This window comes from Cyprinus carpio, unplaced genomic scaffold (assembly GCF_018340385.1).
Source record: "Cyprinus carpio isolate SPL01 unplaced genomic scaffold, ASM1834038v1 S000006707, whole genome shotgun sequence".
Taxonomy (NCBI): domain Eukaryota; kingdom Metazoa; phylum Chordata; class Actinopteri; order Cypriniformes; family Cyprinidae; genus Cyprinus; species Cyprinus carpio.
Window position 1 is genome coordinate 72,246 of NW_024879316.1, and position 15,961 is coordinate 88,206.

Genomic DNA, 15,961 nt, shown 5'->3' on the forward strand with positions numbered 1-15,961 from the left:
CAAACATGCCAAAAAGGTGGCCCTAGGCCTACATGTCCATCTACAAAACAAAAACCAGATGAAGTATCTTTCTCCATGCAGTCTCCCTAGCTTGACCACTGATGAGGAGAATCTTTAGGGACAAAGGTGAGAGAGTTTGCTGTGTTCAACTAAAGAGAAGCACAAGTAACCACTCTCAGTTAATCTCCATTCAGCAACCTGCCAGGTCTCACAAGTAACAATTATGGCCACTTTCGTCTCCAATTCTAGAGTTTATCCTTCCTTAATACCATTTTTAAGCCTAGCAGCTTCCTTTATTTAAACAAATGCAAAAATGTGTTAAAGAATGCTGTACCTGATATAGAGAGTATTATTTCTCCAAGATTACAAGGTCACAACAAAACCAAGACTTTTGTCGTCTACCTCAAAAACATTAAATTAGCCTGTTTGTGAGGCAAGACAAACATTTTACAAAACTTCACTGAGGATTTCATGAGGTGCCTTCAGGTAACTGTGCTATTTTCTGAGACTATTTGGCAAAATGACAAGTAATATTCATCTGTTCATTGTTGAGCAGTGTTTCAGTCTGAAACTGCATAACCCAGAGGGAAATGAAAAAGGAAGAGCAGTGTTTCTCAAACTTTTCAAGCCAAATACTTTTGATCAAATCAGAACCACCTAGTCACACAACAATGTTCTCTCTATTCACATTGAGGGCTGTAAACATTTCTGTAGCTAAAATAAATCACAGCTCTTCAAGACAGCCATCAGTCCTTTGACAGATCTGTGCACGGACTCTGCAATTCATCACACCAGCAAGCAGCTAAAATATAAATATCACAATGAAAACATTTATTAAAGAATTGCATGTGTTAACATGGGAATCTCGCGACCCAAAAAAAAAAAAAAAAAAAAACCTGTCTAAAAGTGCTCAAAACATTTTATAGTCAAAACAGCCCAATCTTAAACTGCTTCAGAAAACCAGATCTTAATTTAAAGGCAAAAAGAATAATATCTCTGCTTTTTAAAAAAAAAAAAAACACCTAAGGTTTTTGCTGTTTTATTTTTAGGCTGCAAACCAAAATTGTTGTTCATGGATCAGCACAGAGAACTTGCATCCCACATTACCAAAGAAGATTTTGCATTAGTCCCATACGCACAAATAAACTAAATAATAAAAATATCAATATTAAAAAAAACTTATTAAATAGACCAGAATTAAAATAAATAAATAATTTTTAAAAATTATTAAATGTGTTTTTTTATATTATACTTTTCCAATGTGTCATGTACCACTGGTGATAAGAACAAAATTATATATATATTTAAAAAAAAAAGTCTAAATCCTTATTTATTTTTTGTGGTATTTTTTATAATACAATATTTATCTCTTTTTTCTTCTTCAAAGGCATAATATCTATTGACATTTTCATCTATTTGCACTCATCATCTGGCATGTTTTTGTCTATCTAACCACTTTTCACAAGAAATTGTAATCGTCCAAAAAAACCATCATCAACTTCAGATTCTTCAGTAACCACCTGCTGATATCTTTCAAAGTTTGAAAACTTAATAATCCTCTGAAATACCAATTATATTACTCATTGGGAATCTAAGCCAAAGGGTCATTTACTCTGCTTTTAGCACAACTCTACAAAAGAATCTGCTGCCAACTAACAGCATTAATTTGAAGGGCAATTTCAACTCCTTTCATAAGTGATGTTGATTAATTACTTGTGCTAGTTGTAATTTGGCCTCCATTAGAGCAGAAGGGGTGGCAACAGTTAGTGACAACAAATTAATTTTGACACCGTCAGCCATTGTATCACAAATTTCTTTTGCAATCAAAATCAAATCATACTTAAAAGCAAATTCTAGTACTAATAACATTGGATTATGCCTCTAAATATGCATGATTCAATAAGAAAGACATTTAATTCAGTTCACTCAATAAACAACAGCATTGGCTGCATGCATCTGCTGTATAATCCACTTATTGCATTTATTTACTTATACAACCCATACATGTATTGTACGTACATACTGTACATACTGTATGTAATGTTATATCATGTCTTCTTCACAGCCAGATTCCCAGTTTGTGTAATTTATTTGGCTAACAGACAAGAAATCTGATTATAATTCCGAAAGCAAGCCCTAAAGAGAACTGACTGGAAAACTGATGTTTTTTTTTTTTTTTTTCAGTACGTAAGGCTAAATTTCCAAACAGCTCATGCCTGAGATTAAAACATATTTATCTGAGAAGGCAGATACACTTTTATACACAGCAATGCCTTATAAAACAAACTGCTTAATCTGATCACACAACTAGAAGCATTTTCTCGACTTTATTGGGCTTAGTCTAAATAAACATTCAATAAACCGACACTTAATCTTTACAAGCAACAAAAATGCCCTATTTTACAACCTGTATGAGCTGTACTGCAGTGTTGCTTTAAGATAAAGACTAAACAGCCCATTGGATACATCTCAATTTTCTGTCTTACTATATGAGCTCTACCTGCAGAGTGATTTTGGCTGCTGGAAAATGACAGGATACAGCTGTGTCTGAACACAGCCTCTGAAACAGCCGCAGGGGGTACCTGGGGAATTAGTGTGGCTGCCACAGTGGCTCTCATGCCTACCAATAACATCAGCAGTCTGGCAGCCTTGCTATCAATGAGCCAGTATTAGAGTTTCATAAGCACACAATTCACAAATTAAATTCTGAAAACTGACTCTAGGTCAGGTTGAAAATCTAATAACAATTTTTGCATCCGAATATTGCTACACAGTATGAAAACACCTCAAAATGAATCAAATGATTAGGGAACTGGGATGCCACTAAGACTAATGGATGGTTAATGAAAAAACATCCAATATGATTAAGGTAACAACTTCCACTACAGTTGAGAAAAGGTGACCACATCGAAGCAAAGTCTTGGGTTGGTTTTCAGACTTTCCTTAATGTGTCTGTCTTTTTGCTCATCGGTTCACCTGGAGGGCACAATATGAAACATGTAAGACACTCTCTCATGGGGAGGACCAGCACTCACCAGTAAGCAAATGTTAAGGCATACCAGGGGGGCCTCTAGATCTTATCAAGTCCATTTCACCGTCGTTTCATGAGGACAAATTCTGTCTATTTAAAGAGGTGCAAACCATTTCTAGGGAACCACACACTGAATATGTACAGCGGTTCTCGGCATTCAGAAATCAAGTTCTAACAAATGAACAATTCGAATAAAAGACATGTGACGTGATATGTGAAGAAAACAAAAGAAAAATCAAGGCAACTTACTGTACTACTAACAGTAGGAAACATAATTTAACACACTTTTATGTATGTATACTATACTGTTCAAAAGCTTGGAGTCAGTAGGATTTTTATAAGAAATTAATTTGTTTATTCAACAAGGATGCAAAAGCAAGAGTAAAGACATTTAAAATGTTACAAACAACTATTTCAAATAAAAGCTGTTCTCTTGGACCTTCTATTTATCAAAAAAAAAACACTAATAAATTTACAGTAGCTTCCATAAAACATTAAGCAGCACAATTTTACAATATTACTGTTTTTTGGTCAAATAAATGCAGTCTTGATGAGCATAAAAGACTTAATAACCGAAAAAAGCACAGGATTCCTCATAATCATTTGACAAGCAGCAAAATGAAAGAAAACTTCATTTAGAAAAGAATAAGTGCCACAAGACACAATGAGGGCATCTTGAGCCCTTTTGAAAGGAGAGTTTATACAACATTCTGCAGAATCCCATTGTAGAATTGCCAAACTTCAGAAGACACACACACCTCGTGCCAACTTCTGTTAGACACAGGCTCTTTGTGCCAGTCAATGAATAATCTAATTAGCATGCACCTAGAACAACAGTATTGAATGCCAAATCCATAAAAATCAAGTCAGTCTACATCTAATGCTTTTATGATAGAAAGCAAAAGATCAACAAATTAACCTACTCAAGAAGAGTTCAAACTCATCATATGACTAAAACCATGCAAAACACTTTGAGTCTTCTCCCATCCTCTTAAAAAAAATCGATCTACATTTTCTGTACAGAATCGTGTGAAATGACACTGGTTTTCACTAGATGATTCCATTGTGGCTACAGAAGATTGGGAGTGGGAGGTGAGAGCATTTCTTCAGTCATGGGAAAAGAGAAACGGTGGCATTTACAAAATAGCATGTTTCTTTATAGCCATGGCATAGGAGAACAATGAACAGGCTGTCAGGAGGGTCTCTGGAACATAAAGTGTCCTCAAAGCCCACTAAAACAAGCAATCGGCATTTGCATACGTAAAAGCAGAAACCTTTAATGTTTTCAAGTGGGCTGTGTATACAAAAAGAAAGAAGAAAGGCAAGTAGGACGATAGACAAGAAAATCAAATAATGAGGGAATGGAGCTGATCTTTGTAAAAATGTATCTTATCTATCAGAATTTCAAAACTATCATAAACTTAGTCAGCATTACCTAATTAGCCTGAAAATGGCCCTCATTAAGACAGACAATCACCCTTCTCAAATTATATTATGGTGGCTAAATACAGACAAAAGATTTCATCACGCAAGTCATCCTCAAAGTGAAGCACTTGTTTCTAACATATCAGCTTCATTTTTTTGGCAGTCAAGCAATAAGTCCTTAATAATGCTTTCTGGGACTTCGCTGGGTGCTAAGTGCACTTCGTGGGTTTATAATTGGACAGCTTCATTCAACCCATCAGAGAAAGTTTGAGATTGAAAAACGTTTTTCAATAAAATGATTAAACCCCAACCAAAGCTCTATTAAAGTTTTCCAGTTCAATATGCCAACGTGTCAATCAAAAGACATCCCAGACGGAACTAACTCACGGATTCTAGTTATTGCTCTCGCACAGTCACTCCTTCACAAGCACTTGGTGAGCACACAAAGAAATGAAGGATGATGCAGATAGGGATGAACACGTCTGTAATCCAACCAGTCATATTCTAAACATCCTGAGGCCAAAAACAATAAAAAGAGGTTGCAATATCTTACCACTGTCTTCAATGGAAAAGGGGAATGTGTCGCTAGTGGCGTTGTCTCCATCTCGAAGCACGTAGCATATATGCATGTCATCGATGTCAGCTGAAGGATGAAAACATTCAAAAGGAAGAGTTACTTTTTAAACTATATTAGATTATAAGCTAAGCTCTGATTCACTTTATTGCTTTATATTAACGATACTATATAGATCCGTTTTATCATACAGTTCAGATTTTTCAGAATGCCACAATTGTCTAAGCAAAATCAACCATTACAGAGAAATATGGTATATATATTTTTAGAATGTTCATATACTCAAATGTAAACATTCCATATATTAAATGAAATAAAGTGTGTCAGTAGGAAATATCAGTTTGCATTTCCAAACATTCTTTTTTTCCATTAATTGTAATAATCCAGTGAGACTTTGTGTTTGCATAAGGAGTCTAACGACAGCCAGTGCTCCACACAAAGATCTGATCTCACCATCATCCAGGATTACATGAAGATACAGAAATGCTGAGGCAGACTAAACCCAGAAAAACTGTGGCAATGTCTCCAAGATGCTTGAAGAAACTTGAAATAACTGGCTTTTTTTTTTTTTTTTTTTTTTTGTGAAAATACTAATGGCCTAAGACTTTTGTGCAGTACAATTCTTGCCATTTTTCTCCTAAAAGTATAGCCCTGATCCAGACTCTGAGGAGGACCATAAGGGCACAGGGTGCCATTTGAGACAGGGTCTATATGAACCAGGTTAAAAAGCACTTTCAAATAAGGGCATTTTGCCCATTTGCTCATGCACAGAGCTCTGCAGGCACCAAACTACATTATGTCTGAGATGTATCAGCTGGGCAGTGTTTAATTTAGACTGAAAGAAATATGAAGCTCTGAAGCTGTGGTACATCAATTCCCTTCTGACTGAAAGGAGCCATAAAGAGCAGCAGGTCTCCAGCAGGCACCCATCTATTCATTTATCCACCGCCCTCTCTTGTGCTCAAACTTTGGAGTGCATTTCATGTACGTGGTTTTTCTGAGAGGGTGTTACATCCACAGCTCTAGCCTATCTTCAATATTTTATGTCAAAACATTTCTCTTCAAAGCGGCCAGCTCATAAAAATGTAAAACCATCATTTTTCAAATGCCCACAAGGGAGCAGCAACTTTATTTACTGTCAGTAGTCCACACCATCACCCCCAGCCCCCAACTGTGCTAAATTACCTTGAAATATTCAAAGAGAATCCTGAAAAAAACCAGCTTTATTAGAAAGGGGAAGCACAGTGGCAAGTTGAGCATGCCCCCCTGCTAGTTTTGACATTTACAAGTTTTTACAATTATACTAAGAGCTCAGGTTCTTTCACTGTAACTCTATGACTTGTGTAACACATTAACAACTGTTTGCTTTTTAAACAATGAATACTATATTGCTCTTTTTTGATGGCAAAAAAAACATTTTGCGCGAAATGTGTCACAAGGTGCACACTTTTTCAGATATTCTTTCAATATTTCAGGACAAATCCTCCTTCATAACACTGTTGAGAACATAGCAAGACCTATCATTTAGGATCATAAAACAATTTACCCAAAAATGAAAATTGTCAATTTATTCACCCTTCTATCCAGGCTGCTCTTCTCCATATAATAAAACTGAAAGATAAAAGATGCTGTCAAGCTCCAAATCATCCTTTATTTTATGGTGCCTTTCTGTCATTTTGTAACTGCCCTGATGATTGATTGATAGACAGATAGACAGAGACAAGTTTGTTTACCAGTCTCCCATCATGTTTCAGAAGGGTTTTCATCTGGCCAGGCCGGGAGATGAGATGGTAAACAACTTTAAGCATATTTTTAGTGGTTTATTTAGTTATTTATTTATTTTCAAACACGAGTTGACAAACTCAGTCCAGATTCACTTTTATTAATGTAAATGAGCAGCCAAGATATTCTTCAAAAAGATCACCTTCTGTGCATGAAAGGTCTGTAATGACATGGGGGTGAATAAATGATCACAGTATTTTCCTTTTTGCATGAGTTATGACTTTAATACAGTATTATTAGATTGCATGTTATCCAGTATTTTACCATCACATTTTCTAAAGTATTAAGTCTCAGATGTCAACTATACATCAGATTGGTTTCTTCTTTAAATTATAAAAAAGTAAAAAATATGAATGGTATTATAATGTTATACTAAAAACTAAATTAACATAATGAAAAAAAACCTTAAGATAACATGTAGAAAGAAAAAAAAAAAAACGCCTTAAGCACACAGATTACCTTAAGTGAACTTTGAACGATTAATTGGCCACTTTGAACGATTACGTAATTGTGGCATCCATATTTTGTAACCGCGATTAGAAATTCGATTAATTGTGCAGCCCTAACTAAGTACCATTAATTGATTTAATATTTTTTTAAATTAATATAGCATATTTTGTATTAACTGATATCACAAAACTTACCTTGTGTGAATGTGGTGATAGTGGCATTGCCTTTCCCCAAGTCAGTGAGGTACCCATGCTCAGTAGCCACAGTAATTTTAAAAGTGACTGCTCGGTGAGGGCTGTCTCTGTCTTCTGCCTTTAATGTTTTACTAGTGATCAGAACCCAAGGTGACCAGTAGGGAGAATTCTTATGTTGTACCACCCTTATTAGTCAAAACCTGTGGAACTCCATTGTCCACTGGATAAATTGCGATTTTCATCATCTGGGGCTTGCGAGTTGCATAAACCGTGTCAGGGAACACATAAAAGTCTGTGTGAGTTCCATCGTAACAGTAAACGAAAAAGCTGTCGGAGGCAGACTCGGTTCCATCATGTTTATAACGTATCATGTTTTTCATTCAGGTCCTGCTTGGTGAAGGAAGTTTACAGGTCGGGTGTTGTTAAACAGCAACTTGCCGGTACAGGCACCTGGGTGATTGTAAACTTTAAAAGGTGATCAACTGGTGTCACGGTCCTCCACCGTCAACTCAAAAGAGTGATTAACTTATTTTCACCTTCATGAAACAACCATGACCGTGAATGGTGACAACAGGCTTTTTATTGTCCACATCCGTAATTGGGACACACGGAAGGTGCGGAACACAAGATTGTAGCCATCAGTCACCTCAAAACTCAAAGGCTGTCCATCTTCACCTCATCATCAGCCAGTGTGGATGTAGTAAATTTTATTTCCAGCTAGTTGGAGCTGAGTGAATGAACTAATGGGCATCCCGGGTACATCAGTGCACTCTAAGTGTCCGTCGTATAGGGGCACGTGTGATGGTGTGAACACCAAGTGTTCATCGGGGCTGTTATGATCACTAGTGCTGAGCAGGTCTGTGGTTAGAGTCACCCTTCCTCTTCTTTCAGAGAAACACCTTTGCTGATCACATCAGGGAAACACCATATCTATTCCACCATAGTTACATAGAAGTATCTGTCAATCAAACGGGTTAATGCCATCAGTAACATCAAATTTGATAAGGTCACGAACTCCCTCTTGTCCATTGTGAATGTACCACAATCATATCTTGGTCGGCCCTCATTTTGTGTGAAGTTCATTCCAACAGTTATGTTTTCTAGAGCTCCAAATGGTGTTCGCTTTTGTAAAAACCCTTTGATTTGGTCCATAACGGATGATGTATGTCAGCAATGCTGTCTTTCTGTATCCAGATCAGTGGGCTTTTAAAACTTGATTGCTGATTATTTTCACCTCTCCTACTTCTATTTCAAGGCCATCATTAATCGCCATCCTTGGGGTTTCATCGTCAACCAAAATGACCATAATCATGACGGTTTTCCCTTCCAGCTGTGAATTTGCCATCGTAAGTAGAACATCAAAACTATCCTCTGTGGTTTCTGAATCATCATGCTCGTAGACACTACTTGAAGCCTCTTGTATCTGATCGAGTGTGTGAAGTTTGTGACAGGAATAGTACCTGAGGTTAACTGATTAAGGATGTATCCATGTTTTGGAAGTTTTGAAATAATAAACGTAAGCTCATCCGCTGGAATGTCAGCATCAGCACCGTTTAATATTGGAGTGTCAATGACAATGTTCATGCCTTCCATCACAACAAAACTCTCTCATATGGAGATCTGGCTTTTCGTCATTGGATGGGATTATCACGATTGGGAAAAAGTTTCGTTTCGCTGAAAGGTTTATTCCCCATCTGAACACTGAAAGTAAACCTGTCCTCAAACTGGCTCGACACCTTTATGAATACTTTGCACGTATAAATGTGTTTTTCCGAATATCTTTATGGTGGTGAAAGCGCTAATAGGAATCCCTGATCTGGATTTCTCAGAGCCTGGTGCAGGGGAATGTGTTTTCTACATAGCCTGAGGTGGGCTTACAATAATTATGGCAAGAATCATACCTTAGGGGTGTCGAGGGTCATTAGCACTAATATGTTGAAATTTCGATAATGTTTTTTCTCACACGCCACGACAATGAATTGCGGGCCCACAAAGACCTCAGGGGCCTGACTATCCAATGGCAAAATTGTACCTTGCACGCGAACCCCTTTGAGTTTTTATTTCCCAACAACTATCCAGTCATTCAGACATATCAGTAAGCGTAAGACATAAAGAAGTCATGTTTTTGTTTGTCCAAGGGCTCAATTCCCCTCACTGTTTATGTGCATACACTAACCAATCCACTAATGATGTCTGCTTGAGTGAATCTCTATTGGAGGGCACACACCATTTACTAATACTTCACCAAACACTGGCGGGGGTCTTCTACGATAAAGGTCAGCCTGAGGTCATCAGTGTCCTCAGTCCTCGACCCTGCACGACGTTGGTGGTGATCTCAGTCACTCCATTCTCCAAAACTTCTATGTAAGACCCAATAGTGCCCTCTGGAAGGCTGATGGTGTGGGTGTCTTCCAATCATCAATAGGCTTCACAATTGAATTCCTGACGGTGATTGTGACAACGTGGACAACCATCACTGATAATCCCAACTGGAAGAGAACTCGCTGGTTGACTCATCACCATTATGAATGTAAGACAGTTCTGCCAAAAGATATATCGTTTCCACATTAAATGAATTCCCTTTAGTCCATATCAGTGAAGAAGTGTACTTAACCTGGCCGTGCTTTGGAGGCTGGGTTATTGTAAAACAGGAATCTGTGAGCTGTCCGTGTCAGCATCTGTGGTGTCGCAGCTCGGCACGTTGTCGATGACATGCACCCCTCGTTCTTGCACGGTTAAGCCTGTGTGGGTGGATTCTGGGTAGGCTTGTTGTCAACAGGCTGTCAAAAATATGGTGAAAACTCCATTGGCGCTGTTTCCTGCCGTTGTCACTCAACTTTGTAATGGAACTGCACACCCACATGTGGGGTTATTCCGAGCTCTAGATCAGGAAGGTTTGTAGGCTATCTTGTGATCGATTTATCTGTGCCTGATGTGAACTCGGTGGACTCTGAATTTGGACTCTCAGTTAAAAACGATGCTTCCTAGAATGCCAGGGCTGTTCTCAATCTGTGTCGGGTGGGTGGGCTTGGTAATTGTGTATTTTAAATACTCTGTATCTGAGGTCTTTTTTTGATCCAAAAAAGTCTGTGTAGGCGCCCCCCCCCCAAGAACTTCTTTCCGAAAATAGGTGAGCTGGTACTCATATGAACGGTCCACATTGCAGAGTTGGTCCCGGGATACAGCTCTGGTGGTATATATCATCAATGGGGAGAACTTTGATGATAAAAGGAGTTCTCACCTGATTGGTTTGGTGGGGTCGTTTTGTTCGTCTTGTAACATGGAAAACAACTGGGTCCATGATGGGTCTTTGTATTATGGGGTCCGATATGCCTGTAATAAAAACAGCTTTGCCTTCTGTAATGTCGTGCTGTGAACCATTCTGTCACTACTTCTCTCATACATCTTCATCTTGGGCATATTGAACCTCCATGTGGATGGATCCTCCGGTTGCATCTGATGTACGAAGTATCACTTCTCATATTGTAGAGTATGGACGCACCATGATGAATTTAATGGTTGAATCCCTTCAGAGTCTATATATCTGCTTGCACTACGCATTAAAGAAGAAAAGGGCATCCCATTTGGTTTTTTAACACACTAAAGCCTGTGTTGGCATTGATTATGGGATGGTTCCATCATCAGTTTTGGCACCACAGTGATGGGAAATAGAAACTCAACTTCAGTTTTTCCATCTGTCATTCTAAGAATGAGTATTTATCGCTGTATGTAATCGCTGCCATCGTGCCTGGTAGATGACGCTTCCCTAAATTAAGAATCTGCTGGGGTGAAGAATTTTCGCCTGGACCCCAGAACTGTGAGCTTCTTCCATGTGCGAAGGCCATTAATAACTGTGATCTTGGACCGTGGTCCTAAGTTGTCCTCGTCCACTAATTTGTAGGTTTTGTGAGCTGGGACATGGCCTGGACTGACCCTCATAAACGCAGTTGGACAGTGTTTAGGGGTCCACAAACTGGAGCTAAGTTGTTCATGGGTTTTAAAACCCACTATCATAAATGCCCAACGGGGTCTGAATAAATGACCCCCTCAGTATCTACAACTTCAACTCAATTTGGAAAATTCTCCTCCACATCTGAAATCCACGGAGGGAGGCCTCTTGTAGGCTATTTTTAAGAATCTTTTCAGGGTCTGCTTGAGTAAAAAGACGTGATGGGCAAATTCCATGTCATCCGTTGCTCACAATGTTAGCCCTCCTCCAAAGGACAGCGGAGGAGTGATGTTGAAGATTAAATCATCCCAGGATTAGATTCCACAATCCTCAGCGGCAAAGCATAGCATTGGGTCTATGGCAGTCATTACAAACTTGTCCAACTTTATCTCATCATCATCATTGCTACAAAAACTCGGGTTTTAAGGAGCTGTGTTTTCCTCCTCGCTCCTTTATAATCACCATCGATTTGGAAAAAACTCTTCTTCAGTACATTTGCTTCTTTATCTTGTAAACTCTAAATACATGGGCAGATAATCTCGGTTTGGAGAACCGATGTGCAAAAGTATGCTGATAGCGAATGTCCATCCTGAACACAATTCCAGACACAGGGATCCACACGGTTTCACACACAAATTTTCCATTATCAATCAGCTCTTCCATACCTGGGTTAATGAGCTGCCACTGGACAGGATGTAACTTTACACAAATGAGCATTTTCTATCATAAGTAAACTCCAGGATTTTCATTATGAATAGGATATTACTCATTCCAAGCAGCTTCTCTACAACTACAGGGCATGTGTTGTGGTAAGAATCTCAAGCTTGAGTGAAAATCACCTCAACTTCCATCTAAAGGGAATGATGAATGTACTCAGTCTCGAGTATCATAGTCTGAGACTGAAGTCTTACTCTGTCTTGTTGAAGGGCTCCTGGATCCGAAATGCGCGATATATGTTACCATCATTGGTACCAAATTCACAAGGAAAACTTTTTCCGGGGACAGCTGTCCCGGTCTCTGTGACAGCGGGTAATTTTCCAGAACTGTTACGGTGCACTTGTCTCCGGGCCTGACACTTGGATAACCGATCCATTGATTGGATCAATATAGACAGATCTGCCGAAAGGTACACCCGTACTCCTTATTGGCAACAAGAAATCGCCTCCTCTGAAGGTTAGATCTTTAAACCGTATGTTAACCCACAACTCTCAAATCCCTGTGCAGATGCCATCGAGACACAAAGTCCAGTATAAAAGAAAAACAATGTGCAGCATGACACGCTCTACGTTGTCGCTGTTCTGTTATATTACTCCGAGCCATTTTTGGTGATGTAAGCCAGAATTACTACTCACAACGTTCGGCCCAGTCCGTGGCAAGATGAGAAAGTGAAGCAAGTTAATGCGCCGCAGCAGAAAAATCTCCCATTCGCATGCCACGCCAAGGATGCACACTCTCCCTGTGCAGCTGGCACTCTGACTAAACCCATGCCTCGCGGAGCGTTGCGAGCAGAAATCACGCCCCCGCTCTCACGCTATTGGCGCACGTTTACGATTGGAATTGCGTTCAGAGTGGCTCTGATTGGTCACCAAGCACTGTCCCACACCGAGCAAGCGGGGACCGATCTGCATGAAAATTCCGAAGGATGACTTTGTTTTGTGGGGTATTTTGGCAAGCCGTGTTAGCATTCCTTCCTTAACCTTACTAGTATTTAAGTTTATTTACTAGGGCTTCTTTCGTTTATTGTACAAATACAATAAAGAAATTATTTTTCCTTCTGACTTCTGGCACCCCACAACCACACACAATCTACACTCCTGTTCACATGTAATTTGGATTAAATTCCATAACTTTTAAAATAATTAATTATCAATATTTTTGAAAACTGTGCTTTTAAGCTTTGACATGAAATAAAAATGACATGAAATCCAACACTTTGAATTTCTTTTCTTTATTTAAATTGCAATCTAAAATATTTTTGTATGTACTTATTTTTTTCTAGAAAAACTGAAAGAATAAAAATCGACTGATACAGTCACATATCTTACCACATTGTAGCCTTCTTTGATAGAATCTGGCACAGTTATCCGCAGTCTGCACTGGACAGGAGAGAATGCTTCCTTTCTGCACAGGCAATCAAACTGACTTGGTCAGAAAGTGCTGGCGCGTTAAAATGTATAACATTTTTTGTTCTTCGGTTTCATTACATAATCATGAAAATAATAATAATAATTACTGCCAGATAAAAAATAAATAAATAAATAAAATTACCTGGTGCCGCTTCATTTTGAGGAACAATTGTTGTTGCGGCTGCGCTTTGGCTGGCAATGATCAAAAAAACCGGGGCAAAATAGTCAGAAAGCTCGAAAACAATATGTAAAGAGATTTTCCTTTCTATAATGGTCTGATATACATTATACTCTCATCATGAACTTCCCTGTGAACTGAACACATGAAACATTCAGCTGCCTTTTTTTTTTCTAAGGTTTTTAGAATATACATTACCCTCTAAATGAGACTCTAAATCAGGCATATTCAGTTATTTAGGTAAATGTTCCTTTGGACTATAGCTGCATTTCACACATGTGATGGGTTTATTGATTGATAAGACGATGCACATTTACTGTGCAGCTGCCAAAGGATGTGAGAGAAGAGAGCAGGTGATAGCAGGTATTGGAAAGCGAGAGAGAGAGAGAGACAGAGAGAGAGAGAGAGAGAAAGCCAGGCCTGTGAAGATAAATACACTCAACAGCGTTATGAGCAAACCATATCTTTATATTTGATTTGATCAATGTATTTAAACCTGATATAAAATACTATAATGCTTGCATGGTAAATTATAAAGGCAAGTGGTTTTATTAAATAAAGTAATCCAAAGTTATTGTCTTCTTAGATTAAAAAATCTGTATTTCATTCAACGTATGCCGGTGTTATGATCATATGTAAATTCTGCATAAATGATAATGTTAGACCAATTTTTAATCAAAGGCATTTTTGAATATTCCTGTAGAGTGTTAGATTCTTACTGAGAAATTCACACAGTACCATGAATGCATGAAGAAACCTCTATCCATTATGCACAGTCACACAAACTCAGACAACCAACTATTTTGGCATCCTGCTGTTTGGCCATGATGTTCCCAGAAAGGCTTAAAATTATGTATTATCACAGAGGAATTCAGCCCTGTCAACACCCCCCAGTGTGAATCAGACATAACAGATTAGAGGTGCCTAGTGCTGCGATTTATGGACCTATTGTCCATTCCAGAGATTTGCAATTTTCTATTTTTAATGCACAATCAGAAGAGCTTAAAAAAGTTAGGTAACTGTAAGACACACATTAATAAGGTATATGCTTCTCACTTGTGACTTGCATGAAAAATCAATAAAAGGCGATGATTTTCCAACACCTGACTTAGAGAAATGGACAAAGTGAAAGTCCATGAGTGTTTATCATCAGCCTCTGACTGTTCAGCCCTGTATTTAACTTAATGGTTATTTTTTTGTTTTATTGGATGTGTAGGGAAGCTGCAGATGTTCTCAAAAGTTGAAAGGCAGCAGTGAAAAGGTTAGCCCGTTTAAAGTTAGCTTGTCTGTCATTATCATGTAAAACAGATATTACTTTTAACAGATATTGGCTATATTTTACATGAATTTACTCTTAAGTTCACAATCTTTTATGCATCTTTTGCTGGTACATGATTTATCTTGGGGGAGATAAAGTTATGTAACAATAAAGAGAATTGTACCTTCCTACCTCCCCCTTGTATGAGCCCAGATTATTGTCATTACCTCAGTCTGATCCTACACATCAATTTGCAGCATGAGTTCTCTACATCTCTATCCACAATGTATAAACCCAGCATTACCTGGAGGCTAAGACATTCAAATCCATTTATTTTCTAAGGTGCTTTCTCTCCAGGGGAACTTTCCACTCAGGATCTTATGTTCTCTTCCTGGCTTGATTTAAGAATACCCCTTCTTGCTATTATAATAAACGTATTTTGCCACCAGACATTATAGCAAAGTTCATCTTCTTTTAGTGTTTCCAGAACATCACTTGTGGTTGTGTGCCCAGACATGACGTGTTGGATAACTGTTATTTAGGACATTTGGTCCCTGGTGGTGGTGGTGGGGGTACACACACCTGCACTTCACGCATTTAGATTGATCAGACATTCAATTCCATTCATTTAGGGTCAGTATGTTGGTTTTTTTTTTTTTGTTTTGTTTTTATTAAACATTTTTTATTCAGCGTTATTGCATTAAACTGATCAAAAATGACAGCAAATACATTTACACAAAATGCTACAAAAGAATAATTTCAAATAAATGTTTTTTCTTTCTGAAGTTTCTATCCATTAATAAATCCTGAAAAAAAGTTTCCACATAAATATTAAGCTTGGCCCAACTGTTTCCCAGCATTGATAATAAGAAAAAGTTTCTTGAGATTGACATTAAAGACTGGGTAATGGCTGCTGAAGGATTCAGCGCCATTGCTCCAGTCTTTATCAATCTCAAGCTTTTCTTGTGCTCAATGTTGGCTGTATCATGTGAAG

General features: G+C 38.2%; 2 pseudogenes; both read right to left on the bottom strand.

The window, feature by feature from the left end:
* Window positions 1-4,869: 4,869 nt before the first annotated feature.
* On the bottom strand, window positions 4,870-11,641 carry LOC122144528 (annotated as a pseudogene).
* Window positions 11,642-11,908: 267 nt separating this feature from the next.
* On the bottom strand, window positions 11,909-12,636 carry LOC122144529 (annotated as a pseudogene).
* Between the last annotated feature and the right edge of the window lie 3,325 nt (window positions 12,637-15,961).